This window comes from Rousettus aegyptiacus, unplaced genomic scaffold, assembly GCF_014176215.1.
Source record: "Rousettus aegyptiacus isolate mRouAeg1 unplaced genomic scaffold, mRouAeg1.p scaffold_m13_p_13, whole genome shotgun sequence".
In the NCBI taxonomy this organism is placed as follows: domain Eukaryota; kingdom Metazoa; phylum Chordata; class Mammalia; order Chiroptera; family Pteropodidae; genus Rousettus; species Rousettus aegyptiacus.
Genome location: NW_023416288.1, coordinates 30,781,666 through 30,809,525, shown reverse-complemented (window position 1 = coordinate 30,809,525; position 27,860 = coordinate 30,781,666). Strand labels below are relative to the sequence as shown.

Below are 27,860 nucleotides of genomic sequence, written 5' to 3'. Positions count from 1 at the left end.
GGTGTTTTAGAAAGAGTCTATCTTCCTATTAGCATAAGCAGGCTGCGATTTGTTCACATGTAATGACTTCCGTTTCCACCCCCTGCCAGAGTACACCTCCTACTACTGCACTGTACCACCCCACCGGTCTCCATACTCTTTTAACAGGGGGAAAAAACACTCTCCCTAGCGGGCACTTTATTTTTTTAACAGATAAAAAAATATTAATGGCTCATTATCATTGTTTAACCATAGATTATTTGTCACTTTTTTTTTTGGCTTGGATCGTTCAGCTGCTCTTTCAAAGAAATGTACAAGGTATTGAAAACCTCTTTTTTTAAAAAAAAAAATCTTGTTTCAAAATAAATGTTTTAGAAGTTCTTTGTAAAAGCAAACTATCACATTAAAAAAATTTTTTTTTCGTTAGGAAGTCCTAATATAGCAACTCAATATTTTATAATCTCTTGAATATTGAACTATTTATTATGCAAATTAATACTCATTGGAGTATGGGCCCCCTAGCCATGGAATTCTTTTTTTGCTTACATTATTTTATTTTTGGAGCTTTCGCCAGTCAGTGTAAAGAGGCATCTTGATATTTACTAATTCCAGACATAAACAGATTTCTGCCAGACACATGGTAGCTACACTTCATCTCTGTGTTTTTAAATTTAAAAAAGACACACGGCAGATTTGCAAAACTGAAGAAAAAAATTTTTTGGTAATAGCTAGATGAATTCCTCTTCAGCAGACTATCATTCTCATCGTGACCCTGGATTATGCTGTGAGACTCCACAATCCACTGCAGAACGTGGTGGCGAATGAAGATGTGTTAGGTTGAAACCTATGAAACACTGTCGTTCTGTGAATCAGAAATGGTCGAGTGGTGCGATTTCATAGGGATCAGCCTAACAGCTGCTCCATACAGGCTCTTTCCTCAGAGGAAACTCTATTGCATAGACTCCCTTGGGCAACCCCTATAGAGATGTCCCTGCACCCCCACCCCAACCATTTCCTAAATTTGGTAAAATTTTATACTACATTATATGAAGTTTTAATATATTCTGCCAGATCATTTCAGGCAGTGCAAACTTGACGTGCACACATTCTGCAGTTACTCAGTCCTTCACAGCTCTTCTCCTGGAGGAACAGGCCCTTTCACAGACTCGGAAGCCTCAGTGAGGGGTGAAGATGCCCGTCGTGGGCCGCAGTTTGCGGGAGTCAACAAGGGAGAACAGGCTGAACATGTGACAATATGCTGACCATCTTCAAGATTGGGTCACTGTTACTATAGTAGCCCCGGAGTAATTCTACCTTGAAGTTGTATGAATATATCACCAAGGTAAACAGGGTGTATTACTATTCCCATTTACAGATTAGGAAACTAAAGCTCCTATTTGATATTAATTAATATTAATTATTAAGATTAGAGATATTAAGCAACTAACTCAGAGTCACCAGTGAAGACATGACATATGTAGATTAGATCTCTGTTCTGTCTCACAGTCTATTTCCCTGGAAGACAGTGTTTTGAACATTCAGAAGACTAAACAGAATGTCCTTCCAATTTCTCCCCCTAGCCCATTTCCTTCCCTCCTCTCCATAGTTCCCTGTCCACATGCTGATGAGGTAAGATGACCAGGTGTGGTGGGCTGGACCAGGTGACCCTACAAAGAGTCAAGTACTTCGCTACTTCTATGATAAGGCAAAACATAAAAATGGTAAAACAAACATACTCCTTAGAGAGAAGAGAGGGTAAAATAGAAAGTGAGCATTTCATAGATCTCATGAGAATGGAGATCTAGAATCTTTGTATCAGTGTCGAGTAAGGAGAAGGAAAAAGTAAGACCCCTCCTCCTTGGCTCAGAGAGCTGTGGGGTAGTTTCTGGGCTTTAGTTTCACCATAGCAATATGAGTTGAGCATGCACCATGGATAAAGCCCAATGATATAAATCAATCAATCTCTCTCTCTCTCTCTCTCTCTCTCTCTCTCTCTCTCTCTCTCTCTTTCACCTTAAGAAATTTACAATCTGAAAAACTGGCTTGGACAAACAAATGAAACAAATGCATGCCAAAGAAGCACGTGAGTGTTAATATGGAATGACAGATGTCATAAGAGGTTTGCTTTGAAAACCTTGAGTAGAAATTGGCCCTCAAGAAGCTGGGAATTCTAAAGAGATGCTTAAAATTTCATATTATTGTCAAACGCTGAAGCAGAAAAAGATCAATACAATGCACTTCTCTTTGAGAAAAAGTGCTTACCTGTTTGAGTTGCTAAGTGCCCTGGAAATACCTAGCAATACTTGACTTTAAACTATATTCATCTAGCTCCACTGTAGTATAAGAGTCAATAAAAATAATGAGTTTATATAGTAACTTTTTCCATGGAATCAAAAAAAAACACACAAGAAAATGGAAGAATGTGTTTAAAAAATTAAAGTCCATTATCTCTATCAAAAAAAAAAAGGCTATGCCAAATGACTTTTTATTTTTGCAACATTGCATAAAATTTTTGTCATATGCCGTAGTAGTTAATCAAATTGATTTTTAAACCTAAATCCTAAAAGCAAAAGTCACGTGTAACTTTCCATATACAGAAGAGTTTTTGTTAGAAACCTCATTTAACCTGAATCTTATGTCTCTGACTATTTACACTACTAAATCAGCTTAGCTGTGTAACTTGAATCTTACCAAAGAGTAAGATGTGAAAGCCTAAGGCATGTTAAGAAATTTGTTTAGAATGTGGTCTTATCCTAGCGGTAAAAACTCAGAAATTAAGGTCAATCAAGTCTGCAGAGAGAAAGTCACCCTTGACCTTTCCAGATTGATCTCTGGGTGGGCACTTGAGTCCAGGGATTTCGTGTGGCTCTATTTTTGTTACCTTAGGTATAAATATCAGGAAATATGAATATTCAAATTTGCCACCCAAACTTAGACCAATTTCAGGGCTTGACAGACAGAGACTAACCAACAATTAAAAATCTTAAATGTGTATAAGACAATTGGAAATGTATCTATGCTTTAAATGTTTTTAAATGGCTAAGGTGTCACTTCTGACTTTCGCTGAGCATATTGTGACACTATTCCTTGCCAGAGTATTTTGGGGACCCTAAATTAGATGTGTAGTAATAAATTAATCTTATTCTGATAGGGTTAACACAAAGGGCTGGAGGAGCAGGGAAGAATCAATGTCCTGGGTCCTCACTCAATGTGAATGAGGCTTCCGGTAGAGGCACCAGCGGCCCCATGGACCTTCATAATAATAACTACAATTTATTGTGTGCGCACTGTGAGCCAAGCATTGGATTAGGTATCTACTAATTACTTTCTCATTTTATCCTCACAAAAACTCTAGATAGGAGAGACTAGTATTAGTATTAGTATTATTCCCATCCTTCCCATGAAGTAACTAAGGCTCTGCACTTCACTGTTAGTAGCAGTGGAGTCAGAATGCAAACACAGGTCTGCTTGCCTATGTTCCTGCCCCCTGGACACACTGCCTAATGCATGGACATAGCCCGGCTAGGGCTTGAAGGGCTCTGTCTATCGAGGCCATTCTCGAAGAAGCTGCTGTACTTGGTAACCGCGGCCTTGTAGGAATTCCGAGGCAGAAATCTGGGCCTATGGCAATGACATTCTTTGAAGCAGAAACACTGCCCTCTTGCCTGGCCCCTTGGACCCCTGAGCTAAGTTGATCTGCTATCATTTTTGCCTCCAGCTCAGGCCCTGCAACCTCTTTGAATCTTCAGCCACCAGCATGTCAGTGCTCTATGGCCAGTGTTGACCCGAATTTGTAGATGACATAAGCCTCTGCCAGGGGTGAGAGGCTGGAAACACTAGCTTCTCTCTTCTTTCCCATGGTCATCACATACCTTAAGAACTCTAATATCAACTGGTAGAACCTCACTATGTTATCTAACTAGAGTGTCTGTGGTAAAAGGGACACATCCAGTTCCATCTTTTCCTTTAAAAAGGAGGCAACTGAGGTTTAGAGAATTAAATAACTGGCCTAAGGTTGGCAGTGTGAAGACTGGAATCTAAGTACCCTGAATATCATGCTAATTCCCCCAAAAGATGAAATGTCAGGATACCTTGTTTAATTTGATCCACAAACAGAATCAGAGGAGTTAGTATTATTACATCAGGCCTGCTTTCCCTTGGTCAACCAATCAATCAATCAACCAGTCAGTGAATCAATATCTTCTGACTGCATGTTAGCTGTAAGGTGCTTTTTCAGATGTTGTGAAGGATGCCAAGACCAGTTATACATTTTCATCCCTGGAAACTGACTCTCCAATTACAATTATGATCCTAGGCTAGAGTTTAGAGCAGTTCCCCAGGGTCAGATATGACCCACTGTCATAGTCCATATAATCCAGAGTCTTTTGAGAGGATTAGACAAACCTAGACCACCCAATGGGTGTGCCGCTCCCTGCTCAGCCAGGTCTAGGAGCTATGCAGGCAATGAAAATAACACAGGCTTTGAAGTGGGGACTGGGTATGAATTATAGAACCTTCACTTGCCAAAGGAAGTTATTTACCTGTGTGAGAGTCACTTTTACTATCTATGAAAGTGGGATAATAAATATCAACCATGAAGGATGACAGGGGCACTAGGTAAGATAAGTATATAAAACACCTAGCACTGAGTAGGTATTCAGTAAAAGGTAGCTACAATGCCATTATTATCATTAGTAGCACCCAAATTGAATCCTAGGTCCAGATTTGAAAAAAGCAGGTGTCTTGGGGGCCATCTAGAATAAAAGGGGAATCCTCTGGCTTGCAGAAATTTGAAAGCAGACTAGTGGGCTGCCTTTGTGGTTGGCAGGAGCAAGAAGCAAGAATTGCCATCCTCTCTGTGTTCATGACTGCTTCACTTTGGTAGCAGGTTGCATCAACAGGGATCTACCTCTTCAAAGCTGGGAAGTGATCCTTTCTGCCTTTGAGCCGGGTCCAGCTGTCATTACATGGCATGGCCAGTGTTAGTGCCTGTCTGTCTGTCTCTGTCTCTCTGTCTCTGTCTGTCTCTGTCTCTCTCTGTCTCTGTCTGTCTGTCTCTCTGTCTCTCTCTCTCTCTCTCTCTCTCTCTCTCTCTCTCTCTATATATATATATATATATATATATACACCCACATACACACATGTATGCACACACATATACATACACATACATATATATAAGAGGATCTTGAAAATATTTGAGAGGTTCAGAGAAGAGCATGATGGTTCACTGACTGGAATGTGTTCTTGTGATGATTTTTATGAGTCAACTTGACTGAGCCATGAGGTACCCAGATATTTGGTTAAACACTATTTCTAGATGTGTCTGTAACGGTGTTTCTGGATGAGGTGAACATCTGAATCAACAGACAGCCTTCCCCAGCGTGAGTGAGCCTCACCCAACCCACTGGAGGCCTGAATTAAAGGCTCAGGAAAAAAAAAAAATTCTTTCTCTCTGCCTTTCTTTGAGCTGGAACATTAGTCTTCTTCTGCCTTTGGACTCAGACTGGGATTGAAACTATACCAGTAGCTCTCTGAGCTGCATATCTTGGGACTTGTCAGCCTCCATCATTGCGTGAGCCAATTTCTTATGGTAAATCAATCAATTAATCTCTCTTTAGAGAGACAGATAGATAGATAGATAGATAAGTTATTAATATATATAATATACACACACATATATTCTATTTCCCTGGAAAACGCAGATTAATATAGTAATCTATGAAAAACGGTAGATTATATGTTCCAGCAAACAAACAGGTAGATTTGCAGGTCAGACATGCAGAATGTGCGCAGAGGTGTTAAGTGGTTAAGCACCATATTGCAGAGAAAGTGGGTTTAAATGCCACATTTAGCCAGAAGAAAGAGACCTGACAATGAGGGTGATTAAGTACTGGAACAAGATGACAAGGGTGGAAGTAGGACCCAGATCTGATGGATTTTGGAGAACGGGCTAAACAGCCATTTTTCTTGAAACCTGCGGAGAAGTTCTTGCCTGAAAGTACAATTTGGGCCGAACCATTCCATGAATTTCCTTCTACTATCAAGATGGGTTTATCTGACCATGTAGAAAACCTAGGAACTTCTAGAAAGACTTAAATGAGATTTAATATGAGCAAAAGAAGCAAATGCTCGTATAAATAAAAATCTAGGTCTTGGACAAATTGTCGTTACTGGCAATGATTACTCTGTATTTATAAATAACCGTATGCAGCACTCAAATTAGAGAAAAGCACAGCTCGGAAAGCTCATTTCCTTGAAGCTGAAGTCCGATCACAAAATGCTTTACCACGTACTTTACTCTTTTTAAAAATCTGTTGTCTGCGTCTTGCACTTCACTTTTAGGGCCCTCTCATATAGGAAGAGAATTTACACGGAATTAGTGTCCTGTGTGGAGAGGCAGGGTTAGCATTCCCCTTGGGTCTCCTAGAATTTGCATAGAATGACAAGGCTAAGGATAAGAAATACCCTTGGCACAGCAATTTCCAAGTTCTACTTATAGGACAGTAGAGTTGTATTAAATTTTCCTAATAGACCAGCTCTCCTAACCACCTTTGTCCATTATTCTATTCATGCAATCCATCATCAATGAATATATGAATATTTATGGGTAGCTCTAATACATATAGCACTTTAGCAGGCAATTCCCTTAAAGGCTGCTGCAGTGTTCTGCGAACAAATATCTGTGGGTTCTCACAACCGTCTTCTAGGCCAGCTTTTAACATGATTAATTAAAATTATTAATTTCAGGCAAGTGATAATAAGGAAACAGAGTATAAGGCAGATTACCAAAACAGTGAATTAGAGACCTAAATCCCCACTGCTATGCCTAAGAGAGTGATGTTTGCAGACCCAGCTTGGTGGAAGGGAGGGGTACAGCAAACTCGGCCTTCATATTGACTGGACGGTCATTCTAGGAAATTCTCGAAACTTGTTTTTATGTTATATCTTAATGAACATCTTAAAAACTAACATTGGCACAAGCCCAAAGCTCTATGTATGCTTCCCAACATTTTATGTACTTCTATTGTTTCTAACACTTGTATGTCTTATCAAGAGTTATATGGAGACTTCAGGAAGGGGTTATGTGTATGCCCTCTGGTGCTGGAAAACACAGGAGAAGTTCAACGGAATGATTCAGGACATGCTTTTAGTAAGGGAAGAGGGCCAGCAAATTATTCCCCTTCCGCATCCCAGGTCAGAACCCAAAAAAGAGAGAGCTAGATCTACCTGGCAGATGAAAGCAAATTGTTAGCTTCATGACTGATCAAGCTCTGGAGGACAAATCTTAGATGTGTGAACATAACTGGATCTCTATAGTGCAATCTAGAATTTGGCCAGACTCACCACCAGGTCCTGATGTAGGTGCTGACTGCTTCACTGTGCCGCAGCTCAACATACACAGCCTGCAGAAGGGAAAAGTCAAAAAAAAAAAGAAAGAAAGAAAGAAAATGCTTAACAGGGTTGAAAGCACGTGGACCTGTTCCTTCTCTATGGTGTGTCCTGGTCAGCCATGCCTCCTCCCCTCGGGAGGCAAAAGCGAAGGGCAAAGCGTGGCTGGGAGTGTGTCTCCAAACTAGTGGTTCTCAAAATGTGGTCTGAGGACCAGCAGCATCTGTAGCATCCGGGACCTTGTGAGAAATGTACATTCTCAGGCCTCACCCCTAAGCTACTGAATCGGGAAAATGAAGACCAACGATCTGTGTTTATAAGCCTTCCAAGTGTTCTGCTCGCTAAGGTTTGAGGACCACTACTCCATAGAGTTATTCTCTGCCTAGAATCATCTGGGCATTTCTTAAATGTCAGGCTGTCCGGGCCTTCTTTCAGATCAATTAAACCAGAATATCTGGGGTGGAGCCAAGTATCCATATTTTCAATACCTGTGGTAGTGACTGAGTACGAGGACTTCCTGGACAATGCAGATGTTTAAAACTAAGGAGACCTCACCCCACCCTACCCAGGTTGGTAAGGATCTCCCTCCTGTAGTTACTGAGAATGGTAGCTCTCAGCTCAGGGCAATTTTGTCTCCCAGGAAACATCTGGCAATGTCTGGAGACAGTTCTGATTGGCATGACTAGGACAGGGCACGTAGCTGGCATCTAGTAGGAAAAAGCCAGAGATGCTGATAAACTCCCTACAATGCACAGGGCAGCTCCTCACAACAAAAAATTTTCCAGTACAAAATGTGGCAGTGCAAGGTTGACAAACTCCCCTCGACAGCATATATCTTTGAGCCTACTATATATAGGTGCACATACCAAAATTTGGCTGTAATAAAACTATATTATAAAATGATTTACAAAACCCTTTCCTATAAATCAGACTAACCTTTCTCCTCCCCAATTAGAGTAAGTGAGGGAGAATATGGATCCTCAACCAACGTTTTTTCAGTTATCTCCTTTATAATTCCACTTTAGATGTCTCGGTTACAGGCTAACAAAGGCTCTCCACCATGTATGTCTGTTTTCCTGCTCAGTAAAACATTTTGCAATGTCCTATGTAAATAGGCACTTGATGGGTGCTATTTGATAATGACTGAATTAGCTTTTCCTAATTGTGAAAGAAATCTTTTAAAGACAAGTGCCACCTTATCTCCTCTCAGTATAATTTCAGATGCATTTTGTTATGTGCAACCACTGTATCCCATAGTTCTATAACTCCGCAGTTAACATTTCTTGCTGCATCACTGCAATTTATCAAGTATGCTCCGATGATAAGTATACTTTTTTCTTCTCTTTCATTTAACATTTTCAATAGGATACCAATACATTTTCTCCTAAATCTAATTCTACTTGAAGTTTGCAGGTAAAACACAAGGCTCCCGGTTAAATTTGAATATCAGATAAATAATAAAGATTTTAGTATAAGTTTGACCCAAATATTTCTTGGGATATACTTACACTAAAACTTTTATTTGTCATTTAATTGATAATCAAATTTCATGGACATTTCATGACTTTTCCTTTAATATGTACCATATCTTTGAACACATTTACATTCCTTTTCAGTAAAATTACCAGATAATTTTCTATTAGGATGAGGACTGACATTTAGATGGCACACACCAGAACGGCCATACTGTTTGCTAAAATATTAATATCACTGCTCTGAGGCCTTCCAACCTACCCCCACTTTCTCTCGAGTCAGCAACTAAAGGGTTAACAACTGGCACTTGGGTGGGGTCACCAAGACCTGGCTCAGGTACCTCCCCTGACACCTGTCTAATTGGTCAGTGCCCGGATGCACTGCTGTTAAATATTGTTGACACCAGCCCCCAGTACAACTCTCATTTTAAAGCACACAAATGAGTCCCCGAAGAATTGAAAATGTAATTATATCCCGTGTACGTATTTGAATAAACATATTTTAAAAGTCAAATACACTTTCATCTCATTTTACAATCATGTCTTCCTCCCATCTTTCTCTTTCCTAAATAAACAGTGATGGTGCCTCCTTTTCCGAGGTTGCTTTTGCTACCATAAAAATTCTCCAGCTTTCCCAAGGGATTAGCCATGGTGCGATTTACTTTTCAGTGAGGACCCATTTATCTTTCCTCTGACAAATTTCAACACATGCACAGGTCTAGCATGAACATTTCTGTAGATTAATCCCTCACCCTTCTCAAAGAGAAGAATTATTCTTAAACAATCTGTTTCAATACGGAGTTCCCGGTGTGAAGTTAATGTCCACAAACCTTGTGCGCGTGCAACCAAAACACCATCTCAGTTAGTCACTGAGAACAACAGAAGCCCTCTGGCTTGTAGTTTTTCATCCTTATTGTTTAAATATAAACAGGAAAGAAAGACAGCTAAAGCTTTCCTTTCTTTAAAAAAATCAGTGTTTCTAGCAAATTCTTGGAATGGTTTCTGTGTACAATAGTCTGTGGTCATTGACTGCTGATAAATATAAATTCAGCATCCACTATACGATCACTACATATACATAACATGCTATTTTACATATTCATGTAATGGGACGATATGTGGTTTGGAAAAGAGCTTTGCAAAATTAACTATGTGTTCAGTTCCGTATGCTAATGACCCAAGGAGACAATGATGCTTTATAAAACACGCCCATAACTTCTGTAAATAAAAAAATAATTGAGTATTTAATTATTAGGAAAAGCTAAACATATTTAATGGGGCAAGCACAGAGTTATATGCTCTGGAAAAATTATCAGGCACCACAAATTCATTTTGAAGAAAAGCAAATATGAACAAATAAAATAGAAAGAAAGCCAGGGGATGGCCACAGGCTGAATATGAATCAGCAATTCAGTGCTATTGTGATAAAAGTCAATATGATCCCAGCACAAATCAATAGGAGCAGAGTAGGCCAGGCTGAAACATAATTCTTCTTCTCTTTTCCCCATTAGTCGGAGGGAGGAGAGTATCCTGTTTTGGACAGCACACTAAGAAAACTGTATGGAATCCAAACACATTCAAAGAAGAGAATGACAACTAGGTAAAGGGACAGAAATGGAGCCTCACAAGGAAAGGTGAAACTGCCTTCAAAAAGTGGCTCCAGGGTGACCTGAGGACAGTTTTTAAGTGCCTACAGTTTTTTAAGATAATTCTGGTCAGTGACTTTGAAGATGAAAGTTCAAATAATAAAAAAAAATGGTCTAAAATGAACCTTACAGACATTTCTGCAGGACACAAGGAAACTCTTACCTGCCACAGGACAATAAAACAACAGAGAAGGTGCTTGCCAGGTGTCCCAATCTTAATTTTTTTATGTAATATTTTTAAAGGCAATCTTTATAAATTAATCATTCATATGACGGTTAGGTAAAAGCTCATAGTCATAATCGACTATATCATTATCACAAATTGACTATTCATACATCTACTAGTTAAATGAACATTTTATTATAAAATGCCTGGAATCTAGTGCAACATGAGTAAGTTGATAAAACTTATAATGTATTATACAGCTATTTCTTAATTACATTACATCACTAATGTAAAAGTAGGCCGTACCCCTCTCCTATATGTACACACAAATTTTCCACTTCTGTTCCTGACTCAGGCACATAGTCATATAATAATTGCATAGAGCTAGAGACAGTCTCTAACTACACATTTGCCGATAATCAAGGAGATCATATGGGATAAATAATAATATGTATCATACACATTATTGTTATTGGGGAATAGAAAAATTATGCTCATCAATTTGGCTAACTTTCTGGCTAACTACTTTTTTACAGTTCGGTTTTATAGTTTCGTGGATATAAAGATCACATATAACTGGGTGGCAAGGAGGTCATCTGATATGATGTGGCCACAGCTTTTCTCTTCAAAAGTCCCTTGTAAGAATTTTTTTTTAATATTAAAAAGATAATAGCACTCCTACCTTCAATTTCGCTTTTGCTCTTTCTTTAAACTGTCTCACTTTTACACATTAAACTTATGCTCACCTGAATATTAAGATACTCGTAGAAGGAAGAGTCAGCTCTGTGGTCTGGAGAAAGAGCTTTACTTTGATACAAAAAATTATAACGCTAATCGTGCACATCAGTGCTTGCTAGAAGGCTAAAAAGGTTCAAGGAGAACATACTACCACTTTAAAAGTTATTTTGTGTTTAAGAATTGTTCCTTGTCTTAAGATGAAATAACTATCCACCTTTCTCAAATTTTAGCTGCATTAATACTTCAGCACATACTCGTTCACATAAGACCTGTTCTTGCACTGGTCTCATGCATACTCATTAGATGATCCAAGTAACAGCCCCTCCATGACACACGCCCAGCCGATACAGAACAATTGAGTGTGAACAGACAGAGGAATGAGAAATGTCCCGCTCTTCTCCCATTTATATTCCCATGCTTGTTTTCCTGGGACTTCCTAAGGAAACATCCTGGCAGCTCTCATAAGTCAGACACTCATGAATATTAAAGAGGACTCAGAATTAAAACAAGTGACTGTGGGCATAAGGACTGCATGTATTGAGCAAATATCGAATGCTTGCTAAGGTTCAGACAGTATTCGACACTCTTTGGGAATGTGAAGATAAATCAGTAACGCTAGTCTACATGAGAAATCTAAATGCTGGGATTTTCAAAATTGATTTTCAAAATTAACCTTTTATTTCTATCCAAATTTTCTACAGAATATTTAAGTCTTGAGATAGCTTCAATCCTCATAAGACAGAGATTTTCAATTTTCTCCGTCTACGTACAAATTTCTTGACGTGTCTTCCGGTGGTTCTGAGTAGTATCAGATCCTTACCTAAAACGATCTCCCCTGAAGCCAATTCATCTCTTCAGCATACATTAGTTTCCTATTGCTGCTGCAACAAATTACCAAAAACTTAGTGGCTAAAAACAATACAAATTTATTGTCTAACAGTTCTGGAAGTCAGAAGACTGGAATGAGTTTGATGGGACCAAAGTCAAGGTGGCTGTCAGAGCTGCATTCTTCCTGGAGGCACCAGGGGAAGAGTTCATTTCCTTGTCTTTTCCAGCTAAAAGCCACCTGCACTTCTTGATTCGTGGCCTTTCCTTCCATCTTCTAAGCTTATCACTTCAGCCTCTACACTTAAATTGTGTTGCCCCAGAATGTCTCTGCATTTGCCTCTTCCAGGAACCAGAGTCCCCCTCATCCTGGATCCCTTTAAACCACATTGTTGGTCTTGGTTTTCGTATTTTCCACATACTAGTATGGTAATATGAATTCTGGACACGGACTCTTGGGAAAATGGGCTTTGAGGATCAATCCTCGGAGAAGACCCCTTTTCTTTTTTAACTCTTTACCCAGAGCCAAAATCAATAATTATCTGTCCATTCTCGCTCTTGGAGGGGAGCAATTCCAAGTCACCCTCTGAGCATGTTTTTGGCGTGCCTTCTTCATCACTCTCACACAAACTCCCATACTACTCTGGCCTCATGCTTTGCTTCCTGCTCCCCTGCAGATGTAGCCAAGCTCCAGGGTTCCCACGTTTGCTTAATGCTCAGCATTCTCACCTTCTCCTTTCTGGCCTCTAAGGATTTTCCTTACTTTCCATTCAATTCGGTCAGGCATTTGAATTATTATTTTTTAAATTTTATCCAGCATTCTTAAAAGTTCTATAATGGGAAAATTTCTCTGAATATTTAGCCCACCTTAAAAGGATCCCCTTAAAACGAAACTTTGAAGAAAGGGTCTTTAGACTTTAGAAAGCTCTTAACATGTTGGAAAGCGGAGTACATAATAACAATAATAAAAAGGATGCCTGCAATTACACCAATTATAAAAGTCATAAATTTAAGCAGGATTAGCTGCTTAAATTAGGTTGTGCTCTTCTGTTTTTAATTCTAAGCATGCTATAAACATGGAGAGAGAGCGTGAGAGAGCACGAGAGAGCGAGAGCGAGATTCAAACAATTTCAAAACCGATCAACAAAGGACTGTGTTCTGTTCAATAGATAAACTGATCATAAGGTGAACTTGCTTTCGATAATATGGTTGCTGGTAAATTGACAGCTGTTCTAAGCAGATGTCTCTGTTGCATCTGCTTTCTATATTAACTTTTATCTTAGTTTATTTTTTAAAAAATACATTTTTACAATTAAGCTGGGCTGAAAGACATGTGGGCCTGGCTTACTTTTCTGTTGAATGTGTCATTTCCTTCACCAAATACAATAGATATTTGGGAAACCATATAAGGAGATAATTAATAAAACAATTAAATGGAAATATTTTACTTTTCTTTGGTTTATGTATTTGACAATTATTGCCTAATAATATTTCAAACAAATTAGCTAACTTATGTAATATCTGACTATAGCATTGTTAGAGATACATGGTTGCCATCAACAAAGATAACAACTTTCTCAGTAACCAGCATCATAAAACAACTAATGAAGTATCTATGCTGTTCAATGATTCTGGCTCCTTCATTTTCAAAGTGCATTTAAGTACTCATGTTGAAAGATGATTGACCACAAGAGACATTGAAATCTAAAAATACATACTGCAATTGTTTCATAAAGCCAAGGTTGCTAATTGGATATAATTGTGCCTGCCTATGAATCGGCTATCATAAATTTGACTAAGGCACCTTACGCTATTACATGGATTCTTTCGCCCATTTAATAAAGTATATTTCATTACATTGGACAAGGCCTGGCACATTATGTATATTATAATTTAAACAAAACTATTATACTACCACAAAACTGTTTGAGTCACTTAACCAGCTAGCATAAAATCCATGAACACAAAACAGAAGTCATTACAATAGAAAATAAAAAACAAATTAAAATGCCACAATTGTGTGCCAAAATGTACCCCCTCCCAATAGCAATACTAGAGACATAATTTTCTCTTATTTGTTTCAAAAGACTTTTAAAAAATAATTTCCTTCTTATCCACTCTGGCATAAATGAAAAGTCATTTTAAATACTAGTTAATAGGATACTCTATTCTCTCTGTTCATTCATTAAATGCTAGTTTGTACACTAACATCCTTTTCTGCCAAAAGAAGCTATGCACAGATATGGCATGTCCATGTTTTTAAGTCACTTCTGTAGTTAGTGACTGTTCAAAACTATGTACTTCCAAATAAGAAACACAATCATTAGGATAATATGAGTCATTTAATGTTAAAGACAAAAGCAGACAATGTAAATTCACTACACTGTAAGATCCTTGAGAGCTAACATTCCTTCCTCGGCCCCTCTCAGCATAGTGCCTTACACACACTGGACATGTAATGCATATAATTTTAAGAAATTATGTAATGTTTAGTACAGAGGAATCAGTTCTTTAAAGCTCACTGTGTGCATGCACACAAGCGTTTGTACACATGCATGCGCGCGCACACGCATACACACACACACACACACACACACACACACACACACCCCTTTTGTAGAGGAAATAAGATTGGATCCAGATAGTTTTAAAAATGCTTTCTACCTCAGTTTCAGCTAACTTTCCATAACTAAACCGAGGCTGAGGAACATCTCAGCAACTTCTAAGAAATGCAAACACCCCACACATCCATCTTTCAAAAAATGAGTCCAGAATTCTCCTAGCAATAAATCCCTATTAAAATAGCTTCAGTGCTGCAGAAATCTTGATGTGATAAAAGACCAGCAGAGTCCATTTCCTAGTGAACAGAATTTGTAGGAGAAAAAAGCACCTGTAGCTGCTCCACATTTTACCTCACTGCCTTTTTATTTGGGGAGGAGTGTGCAGTGATAAGCACTGCTACAGGCCTAGGGATAAATTTAAGACATGTTATTCCTTCCTCACAGAAGACCTAGTCACAAAAGATTTTAGAATAGTGTTGTGAGGATCTACTTTGAAAAATGAAAGAATGTTTATTGAATCTCCGATGTAATAATTATGTTTTTTCTACCAGCTTCTCAACAGTGAGGAAGTGAGTACCTCTTAAATTCAATTCCTGTGTCCAAATGACTCATGAGTCTGGAGACAAGAATATCAGTATCTTAAGAACCACTTTTTGAAAGTCTCCCTGAGGCTACCCAAGTGTATTAATAGCCAAGACATGTGCTAGGATACTGTCAAATGAGAATTTAAGGTGAAAAGGACCCTATTTATCTTACTTGAAAAATGATTTTAGAAGACTAGTATTTAGCTTCATTTATTGACTTTTTGAACTTTCTAACAGCTGGTAGACTTCTTGTGCCTAGTTTTACAATCTTCTGCTCTTTCTTCTAACCACTATATTTTTATAAGATTATTATTTCTCTGAGCTTAGAATGGAAAATGTTTTATTGAGAAGCATTTCCAGTTGCCTATGACTTGGTGAAAAGATACTTACTCTTGTTGTTGAAATTTTGCACGGTTACGGTATTTGGAGAAATATTGATTAACATGAGCAGATTTTAAAACTGCTTACAGTTCACCAGTCAACTTTTAACCTTTCTTTAGGTCTCACAGCAAGATGCACTAAGGAGTGATTTTTGCTACTACTTTCTAATCTTTCTTCCATCTTTAAAAAAAAAATCTTTTGCTATATTTTTTTTCATTTGAAAAGAAAACTTAAATTTTCTGTTTAGAAGCCCAAAGCAATCTGAGACAACTACCAGAACCAAAACAACCACACAAAAATTGGCAAGAAGTGTGGATAGGTATGAACATATTTCAATCAAGCACAATTATTTTCCCGTGGTTAACAAATACACATTGTGAATGCTACACAGATAGCTAGAGGAATTGAGATGAATCATTCCTGTATATAGAATCTCCAAAAGTTCCAATCACTATAATTGTCATTCATCAAGTGGTTTAATACTCATAATTCCCAAAGAAAACAATTTCTATTTCTACCACTAAAAGATATGTTGTATAAAATACATTTGCATGAACAAAATGGACAAATTAGTAATTATATATGAACCTTAATCTTATAATCTGCTTTTTACTTTTAAACACTACTAATTAAAGTATCTGCCATTCGCTACTAAGTTATTCACATCACTCTATATGAGGGAATGCAGATCCTTCCAAAACCGAAAAGGAACTGAAAATTAATAATGCATCCCTGTTCATTATTTTTCTGTATGCTATCTCAACGGTATGACTTGAGGAGCTTTTTTCTCAGTGTCTCTTACCCTTTGCTGCACGACAAACTACTGCTATAAAACTGGTGGATTAAAACAATGCCTGTGCTGGTTTGGCCTGGGCTCGTTCATGTGGCTGTATCACCTGGAAAATCAGAGGGGCTGGAAGGTCCATGGTGATCTTACTTGCATGTCTGATACTTGGTTCTAGCTGTTACTTGGGGAGCCTCCATTCACCAAATGGCTTCCCATCCACTAGTAGGTAAAGGTTTCTTTAGTGGAGGTCTCAAGGTAGCATTTCAGGAATTCAAAGGCAGAAACTGCAAGCCCCTTAAGTCCTCACCCCTAGAATTCATATAATGTCACTTTTAGCACATTCCATTGGTCTAACAATTACCTGATCAGCCCAGATTTAAGATACAGAGAAAAAAATCTCCACTGCTGGTTGGAAAGAATAGCAAAGTTATATTGCAAAGAAGCCTGGTGCAGAGATTGGAAGAATTTGTGACCATTTAACACTCTAGCACACCTGGTTACAAAGGCCAACTTCTCAGTTCACTGGGCAGGTGGACATCGTATGCCAGGCATTTGATATGGCAAACGTCCAATGTCTCTGTGTGTCAAGCATTTGGAAATGCTGTATGCGATACTATAAATATTAAATATGCCATACAATTTTCAAGAGGAGAGAAAGTAATCTAAAACTATGGTAAATAGTTTTTTTCCTGACCAAGCGAAAAACTTGTCATTATTTAGCCTCATGCTTCATATTTCAATCCAATATTTCCCGTTGTGTGACAGCAATCTTGGCGTCTTGTAAGGAAGTTCAATGGCTCAGAATTCAGCAAGAAAGAGTACCATGCCCTACTGGGCCCATTTCTAAACAGTTTTTAAATACTCTTTTGAACAAGCACTATAAACCAAGAACTGTTTAGGCCTGAGATGGGAAAAATAGGTAAGCACATACTGAAATAGTAGAGATTTGCCCTGGTTGCTTTGAGAGAGCAGAGGAAAGGAATCTCATCCACCCTGATCTGGAAGACAACAGAAATAATGGTTTGAGCACCATAGAGACACACCCTCTTTTCTGTTATCATCCTTTTTGATACATCTTTCACATGTCAGATTATGTCCTAGAGAAACTACAAATAAAAGCGTACATTTTCTTTTCGAAACAATGTAAACAGAGAAGGTTGGGTAAAATTCAGATTTACTTTATGTTATTTTAATTCCAGTGACAGCATTTACATTTATAGCTTAATAATCTTTCACTAGCTACGCCTTGATGTATGTAAAGATAGATAAATAACAGAATTACTAGCATTTATTTTATCTAATTCAAAGATCTCCATTATTTGTGCTATAAATAACACTAGCCATTAATACTTGTCTATGAACTGTAAGTACCTTTTAATTATAACTCATTATGACAAACACCTACAAAGCATAGCTTCCTGTCTCTTCCCTTCTAGGTAGAGAATCTCCAGATTTCAGAGAGGTTCATATGCTACACATATGCATATGTCTTTGTGCACTGAAACTGGAAGACTCCTTTCAATTTTAAATGTTTCCCTTGGACAATGATCAATTTTTTTGTGTGTGAGCAGTATTTTATCTTTTAATTTATTTTAACTGCTTGAAATGGACCAGCTGCAGAGTGGGAAGTGTGTTGGCATTTATCTGAAGTCTTATCTTTATTAAATCACTTGTATTATTGCACTACATAAACAACTTAATAAACACAGCAAATACTTATCTAACTGGAGTCAGTAAGTCTATTGAGCCAGCCAATTTACTCTTAATTTTCTGAAAAAGATAAAACCTCCTGTATCAGTTGAGTCACTGGGGAAATTAAGTCTTCAGTTATCAAATCTGTTACCAAATCCGAAGTACCCCCCATGAGTACTCGGAGGGCTTTTGATTTCTTTCTTTTCTATAGACGTCCAATGGAGCCAGATAGTGACCTTTCTACTCATTCCACCTGACAAGTGTAAACACAGTCAGAAAGGTTTCTTTTCCCGCCCTCCCCCAGTTCCCCAATAACTTTCAGTTGCCCTTTGACATACTTGATGTTATCAAGAGATTATTGAGTTTTCTTCAATATTTACACTCACATTCATAACGGAAAAACAATGAGATTGTCTCTTCCCCAAATCGAGTTAGATGAAAGGTTTAGAATGTTCTCTGCTGTCTAAATCTGTGCTGTCAAGTATGGTAGCCACTGGCCACGTTAAAATTAATTTAAGATTTAGATGAACTTGAAGTACATAAAATTTAAAATTCTGTCTCCCAGTCATACTAGCCATGCCTCAAGTACTCAGCGGTGACATACTACTAGTGGCTGCCTAATGGACATCACAGAGACAGAATATTTCCCTCACTGTAGGAAGTTCTATGGGACAATGCTGGTCTAAATAACATAGAAAATGACCCGGTCTAGTGGAAACACTTCCGCCATATTTATTTATTTATTTTTTAATTCTAAGGCTATTACTTCCAATCTTAAAGTATCCTTTATCATATGTCTTTTTAATGCAAAAGGTATATTAGAGCCTTTGTCCCTTTGTTCAGCACAACTCCCACCCATTGTTAAAATATATTTTTCCTAAAATATAGTAGCAATTTAAAATTCTGTATTAATAAAAGTAATATGATTGAAAAATTTTCACTCAATATTTTAATTTGGAAATTTACTCATCTTAATAGTTTAGTATTACATTGCGGTAGGTCTCAAATCATTGTGTATTCCATTGCATGAATACACTCTATTTATTCAGGCATATTGGACCTTATATATATTTTTAAAACATTTTCCTTCTCAGAAATAGCCATTGATGTGATCAGGTGATCAGAATAAAAAAAGATAATGGAATAAAAATTATTATTTCATTTGACAAAGATATCTTTCTCTTTTATTCTTCAGAGGCAAATCTCTGCTATCAAATAAAGGCCTGGGTAATCAGGTGCTATTAAACATAAAGGCTTTTATGCTTCTCTTCCCCAAATACTATTTATTTAAAAGATAGCAAACAATGACAGAGATGAAAGGTATCAGATAATGAAAGCTTTCAGTGAAAAAAAAAAAAGAATTGATAATGTTATCTTTTCATAGTTTTAAGTGCTTCTTACACTTACTTTTTGCTCTGCTAAAGGACAGGAATATGACCTCTGCCATGTGGTGAAAGGTGCTTGCAGGCTTAAGGAGTAATCATTCTGTAACCAGTACAAGTTCCAACTCACCCTCTTGGAGAACAAAACAACAACAACCAAAAAAAACCCCAAATATTTCTTTTTAATTTTCAAATTAGTCACTTGAGACCTTGTAGTATCCAGGTTAGACTACCTCTCCACTATGACATACAAAAATCAGATGAGCTTTCTTAGTTTGAGGACGAAAGCATTATTTCCTATTTGTCTCTCAGAGAGCTGGAGAATATACTGAGCGCACCTTCGACCCCTGTTCACCTCCACACCGTTTGTCTTCATATTTGGCAACCATTTTGGAAACAGTCCATTCATACAATCAGAGGCTGTTTTGGGTTATGGTATGCCAAGTACTGTACATATCATATTTGATTTAATCCTCAAAAAAAAAATGCTCAGAGGAATATATTGTTTTTATTTCTAGCTCACCTTTGACAAAACCAAAACAGAGAAGTTAAGAAAATGGCAAAGATTACACATCTAGGAAATAACAGAGCTTAAATTCGAGACATTAGTCAAAACTCTTTAAATGACACAAGTTTTCAATAAGTGGTGATTGAATGAAATATTTTATTAAATAATCCAGAAAAACTAGATTTCAGTCCCAGTTTTGACAAAAATAACTTTGTGAACCTGGCAATAATATTAACGATCACAGCTCTTTCTAGTATTTTACATAGAAAAGAAAAATATTATCACCTAGAATCTCCATTGTCACACCTATGCAATTGGAAGAAGGAAATTAAATGGTGTCCAAGGTGTCTTCTAAGGCTAAAATTGTGTGAGGCTAAATGACAAAAATCATTAACAAGTGCTGATTATTTCATATAATAAGGCCTCTACCAAAGAGAGAGAGAAAAATTCCTATTCTCAAGGATCCAATCATCTAAAATCACAAATATAAAAGTTGAAATAGAGAAAAAACAAATGTATGATATACCTTTAAATATAAGGAATGCTAAAAGTACAAATAAAAATAAATACTGGAAAATGTGAATTGCAATTCAACTTTCAGTTATACATTGACAAATTGCCTTGTTTTTAACAAATGAGACTGTAAGCTCCCTGAGGGCATGAGATTTTTGTTTTATTTTTTCTTCTGCTCCCACCATTGTACACCTAGAATCGTGCTTCACATCAAATGGTCATTAAACAAATATTTGTTGCCTAGACAAATGAATGAATGGGCATTATTAAATACACTAGGTGAGGAGCAGAAGCCGCCAGGCAGCCCAACTTCCCAAAGGCTCTGGGCCAGGCTCCCGGCCCGTACCCTCCCACTGCTCAGATGCCTAGGAGGAAGCTCAGGTCAGCCAAGGAGTGGCTCTAGAGGAAATCAGAGAGGCCGATGACTAAACTTACTCCTGCAAGAGTGGAAATGAAAATGAAAAATCGGCAGCAGGAAAGATTACATCTTCAGATAAAAGTGTGAAGCAAAAGGGAAGAGGAGAGCAAAGGGAAAACAGGCTAAAGGGCCAAACTAAGAAACTAGAGATCAACCGGCAGAAAATGGAAGAACTAAAAATAAGGAGAGTCCAGCCTTTGGTGACGCAGGAGAGAAAGACGCTAAATGTGATTATATCATGCACCATGTCTTACCAGCAGTTGCTACCTCCTTCTTTGTACAATACTTGTATCAACTGTTTTGTACGTGGAAGTTTTTTAGTAAAAACACTTTTAATAAAGAGTGTTTATCTCATTCCATTTTTAAGTATAAATGCTTTTTTTTTAAGAAATGAAATCATTTGCTCATTTATTTTTTGGTACAAGCAGAAAAAGTGAGATGTTGAATTATGTAAAGCTTTGATTATCTTGGGTGTCAGTTTAACATTCCACAGATTTTGAGGTGATTGTTTTTATGGCCTATAATACAAAGCATACTAAATGGTAATCTGGAGTCACAGTCATCCATTTAATATGTCTTGCGCACTTTAAATTAATTCTATTCCCATCTCGTTTTTAAGTAAAATTGTTCTCTAAAGAAAACTACTCCTTGATCTTGGCTCTCCTTGTCAGAATTGTGTGTCCTCTGCCATATTGCTGGTCATAGTAGTTCAGTTTTTCTATTAATTGTTAAGGTGTTGGGAAAGATTATTAAAATTTTGGCATGTAGTATATATATATGATATTATACTGTAGATTAGTGAGACTTATCATGTAAGAGCTTATCAACATTTAAAGATATTATTACTTATCTTAAGGAAAATTTGTCTCCAAATTTTGAGCTAGAAAGTCACTAGAATATTTTTTTAAAAATCAAAACCACAGAGCTCTTTAGTTTTTCAGTACACAGATTAAGAATTATATATAAATTGAAATGTCCACATACAGATCCTCAAAATAAACAAAAAAGTTTATTTATGAAAGAAAGGAAACAAACAAGATCCTTTCTCTCTCAATTCAGTGCCTCTTATGGTCCTCCTATGCAACAGGAAAAATAGTCAATAAAAGTATGAATTGATGATGTCAGTTTACAGAAGTTAAAAGATTGAGTGTTACACCTGTTCACTTACTTATACAAGGGAGATAAGAATACCTACCTGTCTCAGGCAGTTAGGGCTTCTAGGACAAACTATCATAGACTGGCTTAAACAACAAACATAAACTTCTCATAGTTCTGGAGGCTGCGAAGTCCAAGATCAAAGTACTGGCAGATTCAGTTCTTGGTGAATGCCATCACTTACATAAACTGAAACTCAACTCTCTCTCTCCCTTCGGAGTATCTTTAGACATTCGAAATACAGAAAATCCTTCAGAACTAAGCAAATGGATATAGGTTCTTCAGATTATTAGTTCCTCACACACCCTCAAGGAATTATTCTCTTGTAAAAATCAGGTTAAATTTGGTTTTCGTGAGTTGGATTTTCTTAAAGCAGGTGACATCTGCACAGAAGCTGTGAGGAGAAATTGCTGTGATGTGCCTATCTAGCTCTTTCTCCTTATTAAGGAGCATGCATGGACACCACTAAAAATATCTAAGAATGCATTTGTGGGCCAGTTAATTCCTTATTCCTTTACTTTTCACAATTTAGCATCACACAAGCCAGTAACTTAGGTTGGGAGATTAAGTCGCTTAGAAACAGTAGTCCAAGGAGATTCCAGCCAGTCAGCTTCCCTCAGCCAGTCAACAAGACTGCGTCTTCACCACATAGTCCCATGGGAAACTGCGGGGGGCGGACTCCAACACTTTCTCAACAAATTCTGCAAAAATCTGAGAATCCTTGGGAACTCTTAACATCGCTCCTGTTAAGAAGGTGAAAATCTAATTCAACACATCCCTTTTTTTTTTTTTTTTTTCTGGAAGTGTAGGAGACAAAGTTATAGAAAAGTACTTCAGCAGGATGCTTTCGGCTAGAACAGGGACACAAAAAGGAATCTACATTCATCCCAGTCCCTCCTCATGCCACCACTTCCACAGCGAAACTCTTGTTTATCTTACATGCGGAATTCCCTGAAATTCCACTTTTTCCAGGAATCAAAAGGCATAAGGCACTGAGGCATGGTCATGATGAAAACCAGTCCTGGAAACATGATGTAGTACCCAGAAGTAATGCAAACTTGACAGCACCGGTACATGCATTTCCATTTTAGGTCAGAACAACAAGATGAAGTTCTAATAAGGTTCCAATTCGTTTTGACCTGAAATAGACTAGCAATTGGATTTTGAAAAATGTGTGTCACACTACATTGTTAAATCTCTGTAAATCAAGGCATGATGAACCAACCTGATGTTAACTGTGAATATTGCTTCCAGGCCTTGTTTCTTTAACAATGTAGAACTGTGCTTTATTTTCAATAGCTTTTCCAATATGCTTAATTGCATATTATAACTGAAAGCTCCTTGTAAAATTCTGAAGCCTTACCATTATTATTTATCTACATTCAATTCTCACACAGAAAATCTTCCTATTTACTACCCTCAAATAAAAACTTTTGTAATTGTCAGTTTTCCTAATATAAAGATCTTTCTTTACAAAGCCAAATAAACTCCTCTCTCTCCCCTTTCATTCAGAGAGATTTTAATCTGATAGTACAACTCGGCAGGTATCCACTTTAATAAGTACAGAATGTAAAACACAGAAACATTCAGTGTTAGAATATTCTTAAATCCTTTGCTTGAATAGATCCTAATATTAAAAGCATTTTCAAAGGAAAAGGTGACACAATCTCATTATTACATGATTTTCTTGGCTTTGAAAAAAAAGTTCTATGACCTACTTTATTAGCAGTTGTCCAAGTCAAGCTTATAATGATTTCTGGTCTTTGCCCTTGGGTGCTTTCCAAGGTATTTAGAGGAATATATCACCTTGACTGATATGCGATATAACTATTTAGTGCAGCTATGAAATTAACTGTTCACCCCTTAGCCTGGGGCTTAATGGGCTCTGGGCTTGATATCATGGGCATTATTTAATAACTCAATACTCAACCCCTTTGCTTTATGAAGTTCATACACTTTAGCAAATGCTGACCACTGGTTGTTTTGCTGAGAATCCCCTCCTTTAGCCCCACGAAGAACATTCTTCTTACTCATTCAACAATTCTTGTTGACTATCTACTGTGTGCCAGGTGCTAGGCACTAGAATATGACAGTGGACCAAATAAATTCATTCCTGATGGAGCTTACGGTGAGAGCATTTCCAGAAACCTGAGTAGCATTCACGTTCTTTTAAAGTTTCTAAATACACTCACTATTGCGTTTCGATAGTTCTCATTCGTCTGAAATTCTGGTCTGTTTTTTTAGTCATTTCAAGTCCCTGTGTTTATAATACAGTATTAGATTTACATGAATGGCTGAAGAAATCCAAATAATTGTTCGTTGGTAAAGATGTTGTATTATATGTGAAACCATATTTCCCAGACAGTCAAAATACATGAGACAGCACTGAATTCTGTGTTAATACTGTAGTATTCTGGAGTCGTCATCTTGTTCCATGACTGCGCCTCATTGTTTCTTATGAATTGGAGGTGGAAGGGAGGCGGGAAAGAATTAAGAAAGTTAGCAACTTTGTTTTAAGGTATCACAAGCATTTTTTGCTATGTGTCCCCACAGTACTCAACACATAAATCTATATATTGCATATTATTTTCTATAACCTGCCTTTTTCTTTCCAATTTCCAATTCCTACCCTGTAATTTCTAAGTACACATAATTACTACTTCAGGTGTTAAATTCTACATTCACAAGTATCTACACCCCAGCCCTCCAAAACAAAAGACCTCAGCTAGCTAAATACAATTACCACATTATAAAATGTGCAAATTTTAGCAATAATCATGGTCTAAGAATATTCCAACATAGATGTTCTTCCTCAAGGAGCTAAATTAAAAGATCTAATGGTAAAATCTAGCTTTGGCTTCAATAATTTTGACTTTGAGATGAATCTTTAGTAAGTGACCAATCTCCAAATATTAGGAAACAGTAAATAGACATAACAAGAAAAATAAGTGTCACTATGTGAATATTCACAGCCTTTCATTGTTTTTGTAAGAATTATTCTCTATCTTTCTTATTCTCAGCTCAACATTCATTTATTTAATCATGAGAGAAACACAATTTGAGCTCAGACTACCACCGGGAATTTTTCTAGGTGTTGAATATATTGTCGTAGGAAATAAAAATAGCTTCCTGCCCCCATGAAGGTTACTTTCTAATGGGAGAGGCAGATAAGTCACCTACTCGGTCCCATGGGCAGAGAGCCCTGCGGGGTGTTTATGTTGACAGGCAATGCTGACTTCGTCTTCGTTATGAACAGTATACTACATTTAATACACAGTCTAAATATAGCGCCTTCAGCACTGCGGTCCACCAGTGGTCTTCGGGTAACATTTTACTGGCAATAATGTTCATATAAAAACCATTGAGATTTAGTGAATTCTGTAAATGGAAATAATAACAGAAGAGCATGGTATCTATCTAGTCTCATAAAAATTACTTAAAGGAAACCATTTAATAACATCTTTGGAGGGCGATCTGGCAGTGTTCTCAAATGATACGGCCTCTACCAGTTGTCTACAGCAGGCATCCATTCCAATTGATTAGACCCTGTGCTGTACCAACTGTTAAATATTCAAATGTCACTCTGGCAATGTTTGCCAAAATTTTAGTTAAACATGCCCTTTGACCTAACAATTCCAGTCAGAGTATAACCTATGAATGTAAATTATAATGAATATCCTTTTACATAGAAATAATCCATGTAAAAGATATTCATTATAATTTTATTCAATATAGCAAGGGATTAGAAATGTCCTAAACATCTATCAATGGAGGTCTAGTTAAATAAGTCATAGAGTGAATTACTATGCAGTTTTTTTTAAGTATGAGACAACTCTGCATATTATGATATGAAAAACTGTTTAAAAAACCTTGTTAAATGAAAAAAAAAAAGTGAAGGTGGAGAACACCGTGCAATGTGCTGCTATTTGAGTATACATGCACACATACATATACACACATTTCGTTACGAGTGCATTCAATGTGTTTCTGAATACACAAAAACAGGTAACTGGTTGCCTGCGGGGAGACTAGGTGGCTAACTACTGAACAATAGAAGAGAGGCTAACTTTTTACCTCAAGTCTCCTTGCTATTTTTTGAATTTTATACTATGTGCATGTGTAGCCTTCTTATACTGCTTTTTGAAAGAAACCAAATAAATATAGTTCCCTTATTTTCCAGAGGAAAATTTAATTTTATTGTAGACATTAAAATGAGGGACATAAAAATCAAACAATCTCAAGTAACTTCTACTCACAGAGCGTGTACCATGCATGCATATGCTATGGGTTTTTTCCTCCCTCTTTGTATTATAACTCTAATAAGATGTTTCTGACCTGTATATGTTACATTTTTCCATTATGCATAATTCAGAAGACTGATATACAGTTCACATAAGTTAGGACCAGTTCCTGATTTTTTTCCCTTCGGGCTTAATGTTGTTAAATAGGGTAGAAAGTTTCTTGCAAAGCCAACGTACTCCATATTAAAAGCTGGTCTTAGGAGTTCTGACCGAGTCAAGATCAGACTCATAATTCATGTGTTAGTATATCACTTGTCTATTTCTCCTCATATACATATAGGAAAAACTTAAACCTGTTGAATTTGACCTTTTAAAAAAATTCAGAATATCTTTAGAAGGCACCAAAGTGGACACTTGCAACGATTTAAAACAAACAAAAAACCTTAGTTCGATTATTTTAAGGGCAATGTCTTTAATTTTTCACTTTACTTATTGTCAAGTACTGATGCATATTGACATAAGTACAAGTAGATTATTTTCAAAGACTGTCAGGGAAGATTTTTAAAGAAAAGTTTGCTTCTCCAGAAAAGTAATGAAACTTTGCATCAAGATAAATTTAACGTTTAACATTTGCTGAAGATTTAAATCAATGTAGACAGCACAAAACAAAACAAAACAAAAACTACAAGAAAAGATTCAGAAACATTGATCATGGCCAAAATACGCCCCAACACTGTTAAGAGGTTTACTTCAGTAATATCTGTGGTCATTGACTAGATCAATGAAACTCATTCTTTCAAGAGCATCCAATTATAGTTTACTGTAGAGTAAGCATTCTAATAAATCAGCATACTTTACATAGAATTAGACAAAGCCAACGTGCAAATTAATAACATAGCATGAAAAATCTAGGATCAATTCCCAGTACCAGAAAAACAGTTTTGCGATAAATTATCTCATATAAGTTTGATTCATAGGTGCAAACATTTCAAAGCCATGCCTTTCCTATAGTTTATGGTTAGTAGTAGTAATAGAGTTTGAGTAAGCATTTAAGAGAAGAGATCAATATACCTCTGCCATATTTATGTAATAAAAAATGGTATGTTCAGTGAGTACAAACCAACATGAATTGAGGTACTATATTATTCAAAAAGTTAACAATAATATTTTTCACAACTAATTTGGTCATTTGGAAAACAGGCCTTCTTAATAGAATTCAACAACTTAGATGAAGTAGACTAAAACATGAGTATAGTAAGATAACTGTCAGAAACAAATCAAGTCAGTTAAGATTGGCTTGAGAATTTTTTTCCCCAAAAGTATACACTGATTATGGGTAAAGAATATTTGGTTAACAGCTAAGTAAATACTAAAAAGAACAAATGGCTTAGGAGTTTTGGGATACTGGTAGTAAAAAATG

General features: G+C 36.9%; 1 long non-coding RNA gene across 1 annotated transcript in view; it reads right to left on the bottom strand.

Annotated features, from left to right (window-relative positions):
- LOC107518117 overlaps positions 1–27,860 on the bottom strand; it is a 192,773-nt gene that overhangs the window by 135,953 nt on the left and 28,960 nt on the right. Inside the window, exon 2 of the long non-coding RNA XR_001598741.2 lies at positions 7,327–7,385. This is a non-coding gene — a long non-coding RNA (uncharacterized LOC107518117). The remainder of the gene's footprint in view (positions 1–7,326; positions 7,386–27,860) is intronic.